The sequence below is a fragment of the Meriones unguiculatus genome, chromosome 15 (genome assembly GCF_030254825.1).
Source record: "Meriones unguiculatus strain TT.TT164.6M chromosome 15, Bangor_MerUng_6.1, whole genome shotgun sequence".
NCBI lineage: Eukaryota > Metazoa > Chordata > Mammalia > Rodentia > Muridae > Meriones > Meriones unguiculatus.
In genome coordinates, this window is record NC_083362.1 from 45,923,492 (window position 1) to 45,935,957 (window position 12,466).

Here is a 12,466-nt window from a genome sequence, read left to right on the forward strand (position 1 = left end):
CAGCCAGCACTACAGAACCACACCTTGCCTCCAACAAACGAGCAAATAAACAGAACAATGAAAAGTTAACTGTTCCAATAGTTACTCACGTGTGAATAACGTTAGCAGGCTTTGCGGACAGAAAGCACGTTGTTTCAGGTTCACCCTACATCCTCTGAAATTCCCCAGCAGTCTGTATTCCATGTGGAAAGAGCTTTTGGTCTTGAAGTTAAAAATAAAAATAAAAACACCAATCACAAATTCCATGTTGACATGGTCCAGTGAACCAAACCTAGGTGCCTCCTAGGTTTCCCATCAGTGTTTAAACTTGATTCTTTTTCCGTAAACCTGGAGCTTCATTGAGATGGCTGTGGCTTTGAGAAGAGCTATTGACCACAGTGGGAGTTGGTCATAGCCCATGCATGTGTTGGGGTGTTTGACTCCTTGTGTTTGCGTCACCGTGAATGTACTTTATATGTGAGAATTATTATAGTGAAAACTAGATGAACTGCCTCCATGTCCACACATATGTACATGTGTGTGAGCACGATACGTTCATGAACACAAACTCCCTCCTCCTCCCCGACTCCCGTTTAGTTGGTTTTTTTGTTTTGTTTTGTTGTTTTTTTATTTTTTGCTTAGGCAACTGCAGAGTTATAATGTAAATTCTGGCAGCCTCCTCCTCATAAGACCGGCAAGGACACAGTCAATTCCTGTTTCCTTGGAACACACACCAAATAATCAGAAACTCTGATTATTCTGCTAGAAGGCAACAGCTTGATGGAAAGATGTACCAATTGAAAACAATTCTGATCATATTTTCGCCGGCAGGATGAGGTGCCTCCAGCTGTCTGCCACTAATCATATTAGAGGTGGGAGGGCAGGAGCGCTTTGGCCTGGAAAGATTGCTCCCATCGCGTGTTGGAACACTACTTCTCCTGACTGTTTACTCCAGAACGGTGACATTAGAGACAGCCCCTCTGTAACCAGTCTTGCCAGTTGGTAGTTGTCTAAAACATATGCCACATGAGCACACTTGCGGAATTTTCTAATTACCGCTCCGAAGCTCTGCTCTTTATCTTTTTATGCTTGTACGGCAGGCTTCGCTGACTGAAGTGATTTCTCCCTTTGCATAGTCCTGTTGCCAGCAGTTACCAAAAGACTTCGAAAACGGTAAATGAAACTTGCAACGACTGAAGAGATGTCCGAATTCAATTAGGAAGAGGTCTTTCCCATGTGGACACATAAGCCATCTAAATCCATTTTAATTGTGAGCTGTGGTACTTATCTGGTCATGTTTATTTTGGAAACAAGTGCCAAAGCTGGATTTAGACCAGAACTCCAGATCTTCAAGCCCTAATGACTAATTTGGGTACCTATTGAATCCCTTAATTCATTTCTTAATTAGTTTCCCCAGAATTAGAGGGTTGCTTGGTTACAGTCACCGTCACAATTTTCTCATAAGTCAAAACAAATGTATGTAGATTCCCCTCCCATGGTCCCCATACTGTTCCCTGATCTTGAAGACCTATTTTTATCAAAATAACAATAACAATGCCAACAGCAATGAAACTGACATTTTGTAAGGTTTCGCTGCATAGCAAACAGTCTAAGGTTCAAAGAGGTATGGCTTTTATACTTATTTGTATGTGTATGAATGCTTCACCTGCATGTGTATAAGTACCTGTGTGTACATTGCCCAGGGAGGCCCAAAGAAGGTGTTGGATTCCCTGGCATTACAGACGGTTCTGAGATGCCATGTGGGTAGGTGCTGGGAACTGAACCGGGACATCTCAGCAGGCTGAGGCAGCCTCAAGTCACTTTCCCTTACTGTACCTCAGTTTCCTCTTAAAAGATAGGAGGAATGACACTATTTACTTCATCAGATTTCTTTGACAGACTGACATATGTACAGGTGTGTAAACGGTATGTGGAAAGTTCCTGGCAGAGGAAGGGCTGTGAGTTGCTGTGTTTGTTATCAAGGAGGCACAGATAAACTGGTCAGCACCTTTTGCTGGCGCCATGCTACTGTTAGGCAGGTCCCATTTCTACACTCATACTCTCCATAGTAATGAAAACACCGAAGACTTGGAAGCTGGACTTAATCCTTTTAAAATTAATCTTTATTTGTGCTTGCATACTTTAATTTGGCCGCAGATTAACTTTTTTTTTTAACTGTACAGCCTTGATCCATGTTAACTTGAAACTCTTTTGATGTAGAATTGCTTTAAATTTTGAAAGATCTTTTTCTTCTTTTAGTATATGCAATATCGGCTCTACAAAAAAGAAAAATACTCTTATGTTAAAAAAATGTGTATTGTTTGAGGGAGAAGAGGAAAAGACTGATTTAGTGGGAAGCAGCTTCGATAAATCTATTGGAGAATCACAGACTTCTTAAGAGAATAAGTTAAGATGTATCTAATATCATAGCTTGTATTTGGTGAATGTGCGGGAATTAAAGTCTGCAGAAAGATAAATCTAGAAATTAAATGACCTTTCTTCAACGTATGTAAGAACTAGTGAATATTAAAATTGATTGGCAAGAGACACATTGGAATTAATTTCCTTTAGGATTTCACTTAAGGTCTTTTAAACTACCTTCCTCTTCACCCCAGCCCAGCCCAGCCCACACACACTGTGTGTGTGTGTTCTAGAGAAATATATATTCAAGTGCATCCAGGGATGTTAACAGTGTGATCATATGTTGAAATATACTGTATTGCAATGGAAGAACCAGCAATAGCTATAAAATAAAATACCTACAGACATGATGTTGAAGGACGATACAAAAGAATGTTATTGCATAGATATCTTACTATGTTTCGGTACTAAAATAGAAAAAAACCAACCTGTTACTCAAGTATGCTAAAACTCTAAAGAAAAAACAGACAAACAAAACCAGCTGATGTGTGGTACATGCTTGTTGTCCTAGCGGAGACGGTCAAACTCTGGGCTCCTTGGTCAGCAAGCCTAACCTGTTTGGTGAGTTCCACACCAACTGGAGACCCTGTCTCCAGAACAAAACACAACAAAAAAGGTGGAGGGCGCCTTCTTTAATCAGGTATCGCTGCTAATGAGATTAAGCAGTAATGAGTTTCAGACACGGCCGTGCAAGGTTCTCTAGTTTGAAGCTTCTCAAGGGGAAGTTAATTGATTCAGCTCGGATTGATTGGTCTCCATTTAACCTGCCAGCCTCAGTTGAGGGGACGTCGTCACACGGTATGAATATGATGCTTGGACTTCCACTCAGCACATCTCGACCAGCTCATAAAATCCAGGATGCCCATGATCCTACCTGGTACGCCATGTACATCCTACAACTGATACTGATGCTGCTGGTTTCAGTGGTTGCAAATGGCTCGGCTGTCTTTAGGGAACTTGAATCACAAATAGTAAAGAAATAAACACCGATACACTGGGAGTGCTGCTTTTAAATAAGCCACAGTGCCACATAACTGAGTGTGGGCTTCTCCTTTTCTTTTCGATGTGGACATTCTAGAAGGGTCTTGGGACGTGTTGTGGAGCTTTTGGCTTCCCTTCCACATTAAAAATTTTTTTATTTATCTCTTGTGAAAAAGGAGGCATTGACCCAAATTTAATGTTTTGAATGGTGGCACTTTCTTCACCAACAGCCTAGCTTACCCTAAAACTTTTGCCAAAAGCAGAGAAGATGAAATAGGTGCATAGGGCCTTCGTATCACAGGCGAGTCATCGTTTCGTGACCTTGAATTGTTTTTTCTTGTGAACCTGTATTTGAATAACTGGTCGTCACTCCTAAACAGAGGTCTGCAGTGTGCAGCGGTTCCTCACTTCAGATGGGTACCCAGTACCTAGCACCTGTTGTACCGAGGCTCAAGCAGCTATTTGTACTCTATCAAGAATGGAAGTACTGAAAATGTGCACACGTCTGAAAAGCATGCATATTTTCTGAAACAAGTGAAATGTGATTTTCAGATATTTTCCTAAACAGTATCTTAGTTGAGGGGGGAGGTGCAGAGCATTCGTTAAAAGCATTAAAGAGCAGCAGAATTTGTTGTTTATCAAATATGTATGCATATAAAGTAGTCAAATTTTATGTTGTTCGGTCTTTCTCTAAACAGAAAGTTTCTTTCCTGAGAAAGCATACCGCCAAAGAAGCAGGTGATGACCACTGGATTAGACAGTTTCCATTTTTCAAGCTGTAGAGCTATAATGTCATCTGTTGTCCTTACTTCATAGCCAGCTCTCTCAATACCTTATCAACACAGAGCCCCACACTGGTTCCAAGAATGCTTTACTTGGCAGCTTTAAGTATGGAGCCATGAAAGGCTGAACTTCTTTGGGCATCTGTCTGCCAGAGGTTTGCAGGTGTTCCTCATAATGCTTTGAGAGACCAGCGCTAGCAATAAATTGTGATTTTTTCAGGTCTGTGGTGGAAAGATTCTGCATGCTGGGTCCTCTAATCCTTGGTATTTGGAGGTTACTTATGAGGGAAATGAAAGGGAAGGGGTAAAGCATTCTCAGAGGTTAACCCTTTAACTCTAGGCTGACTGTAGGCAGTAGCGAAGGCATTTTGGTGACTTTGTTCTAACCCTGACCTTTCTTGGCTGTGGGAGTTGAAAAAGTGCCAAGTAAAGGTCTGCTTGAGTTCCTTGTTGCTGAGGGAAAAAAAAAAACAAAAAACAAAAAACAAAGCACAATTTCTAAGGAATGTCTCTTTCCTTTCAAAGAAGTACCTACAAATTAACATTTGGGAGCATAACAAAATAGTTCATGAGGCTTGCAATTTTTTCTGAAAATAAAAGCCTGAAGAGAGCTCTGGGCATTAGTGGCTCCCTCAGAACAGCCCAAGTGGAGGAGATACGTAGCCCTGTCCTGTAAGGCCTTGCTCTGATGACCAGCTAGAGCTCTCCTTCCTTCCCTGTGGTCTGTTCACAGGTAAAGCTGTGTGGTAGCACACGGCATATTGAGCTATCCCCGAGACACACTAGTGACTGGCCTTGCTGCTGTTTTATTCCGAGTTTCCCCACTGCTGTGCCCAACGTCTGGTACACAAGAATACTCCACCAGAATGTTCATCAGTACGGATGAACATACTCAGGTCAGCCCATCTGCGAGCTGTGTGTTGGTGATCGATCAGTTTATAGGGAGAGATGATGTGAACTGGATCGACTCTGGAATTTAGATTGAGATCATCCAACGTACGGAGCGGTCCGATGAAGAAACAAGTAACCAAGGTAGCAGCATAGCCAGTCATAGCCAGTCATAGCCAGTCATAGCCAGTCATGGCTAGTGGCACTGTTAGAGACCCATAGGAGGTCCAGTCTGGTTAGCATGTGGTGTGAGGGCCAAGGGGTCCTTCCATCTTTCCCTTCTTCCCTCCCAAAGTCAGGCGTCTTCCAGATGTGCACCGCTAGTCACACAGAAAACCGGCGACCAAATGAGGACAGATAAGCACACGTTGATCATCAAAGCCCACAGAAGGAGCACGCCGGCGTGTGCGCCCTGCTGACTGCGGGTCAGAGGGTTATTTTTGTATCTCAAGGACAGAAGGTTTAATAAAGATCCGAGCATGATCCACACTTCACCCTCCAGTGTGCCAAGCTGGGTCAGCACAGAACTGTTCCCTGGGGTGTAGCATCCCCTCCTTTTCCTAAATGACAAAAAATGAACTGTTGACTCTCCACAGTACATGCTATTATCATATAGAGAGCAAAGAGTAAATAAGACACTTGCCTAATGAAATAACAGTTCATTTTAACTTAATGGAAGTCATTTTTTTTCCCTGAGCTCTGTTATGGAAATAGGCCACAATCACTTTTATTCTGCCATTCTTCACAACCTTGTACTGTGCTTCCTGTTTCCGCTTTTAAGAGCTGTTTTTAAAGAGCCTTAAGGGACACCCTTTAATACTTTGCTTTTTAACATAATTATTTATCTCTCTCATACCCCTTAGAATGTTTGAGGGCTCAGAGAAATAGAAACTTCGTAATGAGGTTGGTTAATGGTCTATGCAGGCTATCACAGTGCTCACACCTGGCTTAGCTAGCATAAATTACTTTTAATTAGTCATTCTACAGAAGTAGATACGTTAGAACAGATACAGTACCGAAAACAGTTTGCTTTTTAATGCATAGTAGTCATAAATAAGATTCCTTTTTAAAAATGCGTTATTTATCTTTGTGTGTGTGGGCCCTTTGCCTACATATGTGCCCATGCACCACGTATGTACAGTGCCTGCAGAGGCCGGGAGAGGGTGTCGGATCTCCTGGGATTGGAGTTACAGTTGGTTATCTGTGCACTAAGCCATCTCTCCAGCCCCCAAAATATGTTTCTATGAGTAGTAGTTAGAGATTTTACAACCTTGTTTGGGACCTGCGGAGATAGGCAGTAAAGTATTTGCCTTATCATCACGAAGACTTGAACTTAATCCTAAAACCCCGAATAAAACAGCCAGATGTGGGGTACATGCTTGTTATCCCAGCAGAAACAGCCAAACCCTGGGGTTCATTAGTCAGCAAGCCTAGCCTATTTTCTGAGCTCCAGTCCAATTAGAGACCTGTCTCAAGAGAAAAAGATGGAGGGTATATGAGGAATGATGGCCAATGTAGGCCTGTCACTTCCACGCACACAGGCGTATGAATTCCCTCCCCTCCTGCGGGTGTTCCCCCTTCCACAAGGCACTCTTGAGGACTTAATAGGCTGTGGATGTGGCCCTGAAGCAGCGTGTGTTTGCCTGGACTGAGTAAGGCCCTAGATCAGTCTCCAGTATCACCCACACGTAAGCCAGAACAAGAGAAGAGATAATAACATGGAGAGCCTTGTCTTGTCCAGATGATTCATATCCCCAAAGAGCAGGAGATATGAACTTAAAAATGCTGTTATCAATGCAAAGCAATATGTTATTGTTCTTTTTCATTTGTGGCTTGCGAAACGTATTGGCTAATGACAGTCCGTAGCATTTTGCTATGTTCTTGCTTAGAGTCAGAGTTCCTTTTTCACATATAACCCTGTGGCAGAAGTGGCCTAAACGCCCCAGTTGGCTTCTTTCACATTTCACTAACCTTCTGAGCCTTTCAGACCGTACGTGTCCTTTCCCGTGATGCTTTAGGAAGAAGCATCATGTCTCAGAAAGAACCTTGAGGACACCTTAGCAGTTTGCAGATGGCAGCTCTGAGCCCCGCTATGAGCCTGACCTGTCACCCACATGATGAAGACATCACATGAGTGGTCTTTCATAGGTCTCTTCTGTGGCTCTCACTCACTTCAGCTTCCTGCAGGAATTTTCCAACCATCTTGTGTCTTCCTGGATCTCTCTGCCTCTCCCTGACCCCCACTATTACATCCTTCTGACTTTATCTTTTATACCCCAACTGGTCTAAGAAACCAGAAAGCATGTTCCCTCAGGCCCTGCTGCCGACTCCCCAGCCCACTGCTTCCCTGTGCGATTTACCACAGCACTCAGAGGTACCAACTGCATCTGTGCCCTGCACGCCCCTCAGAGTGCTCACGGGGAGCGGTGGAGCCCTTCCTCCACCGAGAGTCCTCCAGAGAAGCTCTGCGCGGTGCCAATGAGGAATCGGCCCGGGGAAGCAGACTCGGTGACAGTCACCTGGGTTACACAAATATTACTTCCATTTAACGTGGCCTTCTTTTGTGCTTGAAAATAGCTACAGGTACTTAAATTGCATGTGGTATTTTTGTGGGAACAAAAACGGGGTTCTTCTCAAAAAGCCACACTTGAACTCCTGCCCTTGCTCTTTCTGAGTCGTTCTATCAAACTAGAGGTTTCCTTTTATCATATATTTTGCTTTTGTGAAAAAAAATAGATATGTTCCCACTGATAAAACTATGCCTCCCAGGAGCAGCATCTTGTTAAAGATAAGGATTCCTTCCATGACTGTGAAATACTTGGCTCTGGAACTGGGTCTTGCTGGCGTTTCCTAGGTGTTTTCTTGTAGGCCTATGTGTCACTGGCTGATTCGATTCTGCACGACAGCTGCCTAATGCACCAATACCATCCGTGCTCCTGAAGCAGCCGTGTGAGTGGAGAGTATGAATATTGTCCTGTTTTACGGATGTAGGTAGCTGCAGAGGCTTGATTGGCTCTGTAGGATCACGTGTGTGAGCAGGGCCTTAACCCAGGCAACCTCGCTGCAGTGTCTGCTTTTTGTTGTTGGTGGTGGTGGTGGTGTGTGTATGTGTGTGTGTGAAGATCCTTGTAGCCCAGGTCAGCTTCTAACTTGCTGAGGATGACCTTGACCTCTTCATCTCTAGCCTGTGCCTCATAAATGCTAAGATTACCAGCAGGTACCCACATTCTTAACCACTGCATGGAAATTCCTAAGTGACTTTCTGAAGAAATGATAATAGTACCTACTAGATTGTAAGAATCAAAACACAGTTTGAAATAGTTCAGTAAGTTATAAAGCATTAAAGCACAAAGTTTGAGTTTAGGCTGAATGCCAGGGTGTTATTTTGTAGTAGAGGAAGCTTGTTACTGTGTTTGATGCTTGCTTCTTGAATATACTGCTCAATCAGACAAAATAAAAACAAACACCTATTTACCTTAAGGTTGCCTTGAAGTTATGAGGTTTCATAACAAGAATGATCCTTCTCCCAAAACAATAGCATTGGGAAGCATTTAGACAGAGCAAAACTAACCATAACATTTGTAGCATGACAAACGAGTTCAATGCCATTGCTTTCCTTTAGGCCCACCTGCTCTAGTGGAGCACTCTGCCTTTCTTTCATGTACTTAACTCATGAAAAATAAAATTTCTTCTAAGTCTCCATTTATCATATACTATGGACTTGCCATTAGCTGTTCTTCAGTGTGCATACATGATTTAGGACCATGTCCCTCACTGCGCTATAAAGTGCTGAAAGAGAAGAGTCCTGGACAAGAGTTAGGTCATTGGAAGAGAGCCAGGCAAGAATTCCAAAGACGGGGATTCACAAAAGTGACAAACCAAACATCACCACCATCACCGTCAGCATCACCACCACTACCACCACCACCACCACCACCACCATCATCATCATCCTTTCAAAATGTGGAACTAGAGACCAGACCCAGCAACTGCAGAAAGGTCTGACTGGTTTTGAAAGAGTCAGATGGACTGTGAGGAAAACGAATACACCAAGGAAGAGTGCACCACAAGAGAAAGGCTGCTCTCTTGCTCCTGTCTTACAGGAGAGCATAGATTCCCTCCCTGTAGGTCTGCCCTCCTGTTGAGTGGGGGTGGGGTGGGGAGGCATCCTCCCTGCATCCCTTCACTTGCCACCACCAGAAGCAGAATGCAGGACACCTGAGATTCTACAGTCCCTTTGTGGAAAGGGAATAGCACAGAGGCCTGACTTTGCGTGATTCTTTTGTGCCTTTCTACCTCCCAGGAACTGAGTTCTTTTCTTTTTAAACAGAACTGCTATTGCATACCTCAAATCGCCGCCTGTTTGGCAGGTTTTCCAAGCCGGGTTTGTGATCATAATGAGTTATTTCCCTCCCCCTCTTTTCTGGTTAAGAACAATATCAATGCCATTCAGTCTCCAAATATAGCAAGCAGTTATGATGGAAGAATGTCCTTATGTTGGGGAAGGAGTTGGCATCCTCAGTGATGTGAAATGTCCAATTTAGAAAACATGTTTAAAAGGAAAAGCTGCTGCAAGTCATTTTTGGAATTAGGTAGAATAAAAATGAATAAACAAAAAAAATATGGTCTAATCATACGCTCTGCTCTCTCTAGTTCTACAGGTATTTGTTGATTTTTGCTTAAATTTCAGAGGTCATTTCTATCAGTTCATTAAAATGTCAAGCTGCAAACCTGTCCCAGCCTCTAATTGGGAGCACAACTTGGATGGAGATTTTTGTAGCTGATAATGTGTAATCAGAGCCCATCAGTAATGGAGCTAGGAACTTTCTTGCTTAAAATGTCTTTTAAAGTGGTCCTAGGGAGGTGGTTCACTTGGGAAAGGGAATATCACACAAGTTTGATGGCCTGAGTTCAATCCCCAGCACCCATACAAAAGCGGGGCATGGAAGCACCCCAGCTCGGGGGAGGCAAAGACAGAAGGCTACAAGGGGCTTGCTAGCTAGCCTGGCTAGATGAATCTGCACCATGTTCAGTGAGATATTTTATCTCAAAAAAAATAGTGTAAAGAACTGACTGAAGAAGACATCTGGCCTCACACACACACACACACACATACATACACACAGCGAGAAGGAGACAGAATATGAATGAATGAGAATATTGGTATGTACTGATTAGTGTCCAAGAAAAGCACTTAACACAGGGGATGGTTGATAACATTAAAAAAAGAAAACCAGTGAAATGCACTAGTAGTTCCCCTTTATCTGTGGAAAACATACTTCAGCAGATGCTCCAAACCATGGAATAATGCCAAACTAAATGTATATTGCTTCTTCCTGTTTATATAGACTTTTAATAAATTTCAATTTATAAATTAGGCAACCACTAATAGCAAAAATAATAATTCTGTTTTTTAGGTTATTTTGTTTTATTATTTTGAGTGCATAGGTGTTTTGTCTACATGTATATCTGTATACCACACGCATGCAGTGACCCCGTAGGCATCAGGTCCACTGGGACTGGAGTTATAAAGGGCTGTGGACTGTCATGGGCTCAGACCCGGATCCTTTGGAAGAGCAAACTAATGCTGTTAACCTCTGACCCGTCTCTCCAGCCCCACCTTCAAAAGAGCAATTTTAATGATATGCTGTAGTAAGTTGTTCTCTCTGTATATCTTACTGTTTTGTGCTCGCCATTCTTAGGGTGTGAAATGGCATAGTCTCTGTGATGAGAGGAGGGGATAAGATGGAGACACTGTAACTTCACATTAGGGTCCTGGGCAAGGGTTACTGGAACGCTGATGCTTTGGGATCGCCAGCTGATCTAATAACTGAGGTCCATGGCTGGCGACTAAAGGCGGGGCGGCATTTACAGCATGGACACCTGGGACAAAGAGATGATAGACAGCCGCAGCCTCTGGAGCAGGGTACGACAAGATAGGATCACCCTGCCCAGCGTGGCGTGAGCTGCAGACTATTCTGGGTTGTTAGCTGTGGGATTTTTGCTTTAAAAATCTTTGGAACATGGCTGACCATGAGTGACTGAAACTAGGACAAGAGAAGACTACGTCATACGTTAGATGTAGCCAGCGTGTGAACAGGAAGTGTGTGGTATACCGTCTCGAGTATGAAGCCACAGGTAGCATTCGATACCATTGTAGACCTCAGCACATCTGTGTCTTTGGACAGGTGTCAGTCGGCCTATATGGTTTCCCATGAATCTCATGTAAGGTCAGATGTAGGTCTTGGTTTCTTTTTTTTTTTTTTTTTCAATGCAGTTTATTCAGGAACCTTGAACAATCATCTGACCCTGGGGAAAGCCAGCCCACAGCTTAAATAGCCTCTGGGTAGCCAACCCCAGCGTGCCACGTGGGCAATGCAGATAGGTCCACATACATGGAAGCAAGCCAGATCCTCAGCCTTAGCCAAATGTGGAATTGTTTGTGACAGAGAGCACTCACCATCGGGAAGGTGGAAGGCGGAAACCAGTCAATCTTTAAGGCATAGCATTCCGCAGCTCTCTATAGTTCCCCCTTTTTGTTTTAGACGCATCAGGCAAGAGTAGAGGTCTGATCTCTGATATTAGAAATAAATTGGGACTTTGTACTGATGTTCATTTAGGTGTCATCCACCCAAAGAGCATCAGACCCGTCCGATACCTTTTTCTCAGAGGCGGGACCTGGGGCATCAACCCGCATGCAATCAGACATGCTCTTCTCTGGGTCCAAAGCGGCTGACCCTGAGTGCAGTGCTTAGCCTCGCATCCTGAGCCTAATATTTTAGCTTTTTATGGTAGCCAACCATGCTTGGGGAGACTGTCCTGCTTCAATGGCTGTAAAGGCCTGAATGGTCATGGCTGCATTACACTGTTGTGAGACTCTAATCTTGCATATATACCACAGGCAAACCAAGGAGACCAACACCAGAAGGCCTGCTAACACTCCCATGCCCGCCCATTCCTTCAGATGATTCATGGCTGCAGCAATCCATGATGATAATCCTGTGGCTAGTCCTGCGTCCACTCTGGTAGAATTTACTGTGACAATGGCCACTCTCAGCTGCTCCATCGTAGTATCGAATTCTCCAGTCCAATTACCTAAAATATAGCTCGACAATTGTTTAGACAGATTTGCAGCACAGGAAAAATTCTCATGTTATATGCTAGTGACTCAAAGTCCAGCATATTTTCATTGACAGCCAAGTTGAGCAATTTGCCATAGGGTATCAATTTGATCCTGCACGAGGTCAATCCTCTGATTGAACACCATCAAGCTTCCTTTTAGTTGAGCATTAATTCCTTTTTGTACAACTAAGGCATGAGCTACATTGGCTAAATGATTATTCAGGGTCTGAGCAGTCTGCCCAGTATGACTCATGGCTAATGCCCCGGTGGTAGCTCCAACAGCCGCCAATGAG

The 12,466-nt window shown here is 43.5% G+C and overlaps 1 protein-coding gene across 14 annotated transcripts in view; it reads left to right on the plus strand.

The window, feature by feature from the left end:
• The window catches only part of Spats2l (spermatogenesis associated serine rich 2 like), a 166,746-nt gene that overhangs the window by 26,246 nt on the left and 128,034 nt on the right, over positions 1–12,466 (plus strand). The window lies entirely within an intron of this gene.